We start from the raw sequence: 5,143 nt of genomic DNA on the forward strand, positions 1-5,143 counted from the left end.
TAGATGAACCTCTTATTTTATGGGCCAGAAAATTGAGGTCCAAGATAAATGATGGAACTGGACTTGGATGGTAAGGCTGACAAATGACACATTTTAAGATCCCAGAAATGCTTTGCACATTTTCCAAATACCTCTGCCTTGTGAGAGTATCATAACCAGAAGATTTGGAAGTGTTTTAACATTGTGACAAGACAGGTACTTCTGGTGTGAACATCCAATTAAAGTCCCCCGCCCCTGACTTGTTCTTACATACAACCTCCCTCCTTTCCCACCCCTAGATTTGATCACAACACCCCACCTAAATTCATTTCTGGGCATCTGTGGAAAGCACCCCGCTTTTACACGTGAACCTCAGAGAACAGTTTCAACTGCCCTACACACAGCTAAGCCACCTAACTCCTATCCCATGAGCTCTACTTTCAGAAATATCCCAAGCTTGGGTCTCCTTTGTTGTTGCTTTGATTACTTTTGTGGGGGTTAATTACTCTAGCTTGCAGTCCATCCTCCTTCCTTACAATCCTCTTTTCCTAGTTCTCAACAATGTTCAACAAATATTTATTGATTGTTTATTATATGCCAGGCTCTGTGCCTGCTTCAGGAGACACAAGGCAGTGATAAGCAAGACAGACACAATCTCTGCCATGGTGGCAATCACTGCCTTTTAGGGATGGTGGACAGCCCATTTTTTGAGTAAACATTAATACAACACAGGATGTGATGGGGGCACTATCACGGGCACTAACCCAGACCTGGAGGCTCAGGGAGGGGTTCCCAAAGGAAATGATGTTTAAGCTAAGAGTTGAAAAAGAAGTAGGAATTAGACAGACAAAGAAGTTGGGGGGATGGTGGTAAAGATTAGTATATTAGGAAGTAGGAATGGAGTATGCAGAAACCTACCAATGAGCCAGAGCAAATAGAGTGTTAGGAAATGGTAAACAAACAAAAAAATTAAATTGTTATGGTTGGAGCACAGGGTAAAAGTGGTGAACAATAAGGCTGGAGAAGTAGGTGGGGTCTCTCTTGGCTCTCACATTGTCGTTTGTATTAGTAATCTGTATTATAACAAAGTACCTCAAAACTTATCAGCTTAAAGCAACAAACATTCATTATCTCACAATTTCTATAGGTCAGTACTCTGGATGCAGCTTCTCTGACTCAGAGTGTCTACAAGGCTGTAATCAAGGTGTTTGTACCAAGGTCCACTGGTTACATGTGAAGGCTCGACTCAGTGAAGATTCGCTTCCATGCTTGCTCATGTGGCTGATGGGAGGCCTCGGGTCCTCCAGCTGTTGTCCAAAGACATCAGTTCCTTGCCTCATGGGCCTCTCCATAGAGCAGCTTACAAGATGGCAGCTGGCTTTCCAGGGCAAAGGCTTTGAGAGACAGTGAGAGAGGGCCAGCAAGACAGAGTCACAGTCGTTTTGCAATCTAATTTGGGAAGCGATATCTTACAACTTTTGCTATATTCTACATGTTAGAAGTGATTCACTAGGTCCAGGATACACTCAATGGAAGGAGATTACACAAAAGTGTGAATTACCAGGCCAGGGAGACTGTAGGGGCCATTTTAGAGACAGGCTATCGCACTGCTCTTGTTTATAATTAATTCACATGGACAGTACAGATACTGGAAAATGTTTGCTTGTTAACAATTCTCATCCGTTTTCCACATCCTTCCCTTGCATTGCTTTCTTCCTAATAGCAAGAGAGCTTCTAAACCTCACCTTCAGATCCTCTACTTGTCTGGGGTCAACCTAAAAGAATTTTGGAGGAGATGAGAATTTAAAATAAAAACAAAATTCCATTGTATACTTTATCAAATTACCCCCTAGAGTCTTGTATTGTCTGCATAATCGTTCCAGAGCTGTAGTATTTTGAGTTGCCCTAACACATCATGTAGGTTTGTGACTTGGAAATAACCTCTTCACCTAAACATTTTTCTCTTTCTGTGTTTAAAAATGTTAATATTATCAGATTCTTTCATGATCTAGGTCATGATCTAGGTCTAGAGCATCCTCCCCTGGACTGCCTGGTCAGCACTCCCAATATCTGTAGCACTGGCAGAAGGCTAACCAACCAACCCCACCAGGACCTCAAGTGTAAGAAGAATTCAGAGTTTATGGGTTGTAAGTAAATGAAATCCAATTGGAAATACCATAGATAGAAATGGAATTTATTTGCTCATGAAATCCTGAAAGAGCAGGAGTGAGGCCATAAGGGTGTGCTCCATCTTTTGTTTCAGCTTCTGTCTACATATTGGCTTCATTTTCTTCCCTTCACCATAGATCAGCTTCTACCATATGGGAGAAACCATAATTCTTAACATTTTTATTGGAAATGCCAGGACAACAAAGAGGAGCTTACTCTATTTCCCAATTCCTAAAAAGTCCGAAGGAAGAGATTAAGTGTCTCTCCAGGAGCAAGCAACTGCTTCAAGTAGGCAGGGTCAGGATCATATCAAAAAATGGCAGCTGCTGGGCAACAACATGTGCATGACAGTTGGGGCTGGAGGGAGAAACCCCTGAAGAAGGCAGTGGTGATGGAATCCACCAAAGGACCTCACTAGCCCATGGGCCTCATGAACAATCACAGCAAACCACCTCTTGGCCTAATTTGAGCACTTGATGCCATCATACATGCATAGATTCCTGCATTCTTCTGCTCTAGCAGATGGATGTGCATATGTTTTCAGTCATAATTTAGGTGTGTTAGTTTGTGTTCTGGACGTTTCTTCTTCAATATCCGTTGGATTGGACATGTCAAATATGCACTAAGAATGAATAAGAATGGTTTCAGACTATGTAAAATGCATAGAGTATGGCTTCTCACCAAGATTGCTCATCCCAACTATGCTCTTGGGGATAGGTGTTACAGAATAATGTTCTAACCGGTCAATGAAACCACAAGCAGATCCAACCAATTAAAACCAGGTGAAGGGCTTAGAGAAGAGCCAAAGAGATGGGTGAAAAGCAAACTCTGGGAAATTAAAGACTGTGCTCACATGAGCTGAAAGGAACAAAAATTTCAGCATCATTTAATGTCTTTAAGGAAATTTCACACTGAACAATATAATTCAGAAACATAATATTAGAGCTCCAGTGTCTTAGTCTATTTTGCGCAGCTATAACAGAATGCCACAGACTGGGTAATTTATAAAGAACAGGAAAGGTGTGGCTCACAGCTCTGGTGGTTGGGACTTCCAAGATCAAGGTGCTGGCATCTAGTGAGGGTTTTCTTGCTGTGCTATACCATGGCAGAAGGCATCAAATGACAGAAAAGCAAAAAGACAGAGAGAACGAGAGCATGAGCAGGTGAACCCTCTCCTGCAATAATGACATTAATTAATACCATGACCTAAACACTTCTTAAAAGTCCCACTCACTTGGCCGGGTGCGGTGGCTCACTCTTGTAATCCCAGCACTTTGGGAGGCTGAGGCAGGCGGATCACAAGGTCAGGAGTTCTAGACCAGCCTGGCTAACATGGTGAAACTCTGTCTCTACTAAAAATACGAAAATCAGCTGGGCGTGGTGGTGGGCACCTGTAATCCCAGCTACTCGGGAGGTTGAGGCAGGAGAATCACTTGAACCCAGGAAGTGGAGGTTGCAGTGAGCTGAGATTGTGCCACTGCACTCCAGCCTGGCGACAGAGTAAGACTCCATCTCAAAAAAACAAAAACAAAAAGTCCCACTCACCAATACTGCCATAGTAGCAATTAAATTTCAACATGAGTTTTGGAGGAACAGACATTCAAATCCTAATTCTTTTTTTTTTTTTTTTTTTTTTGAGACGGAGTCTCTCTCTGTTGCCCAGGCGGGAGTGCAGTGGCCAGATCTCAGCTCACTGCAAAGCTCCGCCTCCTGGGTTTACACCATTCTCCTGCTTCAGCCTCCCGAGTAGCTGGGACTACAGGCGCCCGCCACCTCGCCCGGCTAATTTTTTGTATTTTTTAGTAGAGACGGGGTTTCACCGTGTTAGCCAGGATGGTCTCGGTCTCCTGACCTCTCGTGATCCGCCCGTCTCGGCCTCCCAAAGTGCTGGGATTACAGGCTTGAGCCACCGCGCCCTGCTCAAATCCTAATTCTTAGTCACATTCCTATATTTGCAGATGAGGAAACTGAGGCCTGACGGGCTTAAGTGACTGTCCAAGATGTTACATAAATGATAAGTGGCCAAAGATGCCCCATGACTTAGAAACTATTGATACCTTCACATGGAAATATTATTGCATCTATAGTCCCTGCAAGTACATGAAGGGAGTATTATAATTTCCATTTCCCCAAATGAAAAAGTGAAACTCTGAGATGTTGAGTAACTTTCCCAAGACTTCACAGTAAATAGGTGCTAAAGCCAGGCTGCAAAAACAGGACTCTGTAGCAAAGCTACAGAGTGATACAAAATGCAGAGAAATGATGTTTAACACTGCCAGAATACAAGGATCAGAAAAGGTTTCAGAGAAAGTGACATCTGAATGGGTCTGGAAGGAAGGTGAGAGTCCATGGGAAAAAAAGAAACAGAGCCTCCCAGGTAAGTGGAGAACAGCAGGAACAGAGATATCGAACTGTGGAAGAAGAGATAGAAAATGGATTTGGAGTATGAGAGATTAGAGTGGAAATTGGGGCAATGGTCAGCTCATCAAGGGCCTTAAAAGCCACATTAAGAGTTTCAGATTTTTTTCCCTTAAAGCAGAGCTTCTTAAACTGTAATGTGCATGAGGATCGTCTGGGGATCATGTTAAAATGCAGATTCTAAATCAGCAGGTCAGAGGTAGAGCCCAAGAACACATTTCCAATAAGCTCCCACATGATACTGATGCTGCTGATCTGGGACCACACTTTGAGTAGCAAAGCCTTAGACTCATGCTGTCCAATATAGTAGTCATCAGCCACATGTGGCTGTTTTGCCCTTGAAATGTGGCTAGTGAGATGGAGGAGTTAGATTTTAAATTTTATTTCAGTTTAATTCATTTAAATTTAATATTTAGAACATACTCAGTTTGTTATTTTAAAACCCTTAAGTATGTTTGGATTAACTTTAGTATGTGAATCAACTTTTTCAACTGTAAGATTTATGAGATCTCAGTATAGGTCAAGTATTTCCAATGAGAGCTTATAATGAATTGAGAAGTGCCATAAGTGTAAAGTA

Source organism: Colobus angolensis, unplaced genomic scaffold (assembly GCF_000951035.1).
Source record: "Colobus angolensis palliatus isolate OR3802 unplaced genomic scaffold, Cang.pa_1.0 Scaffold311, whole genome shotgun sequence".
Lineage (NCBI taxonomy): Eukaryota > Metazoa > Chordata > Mammalia > Primates > Cercopithecidae > Colobus > Colobus angolensis.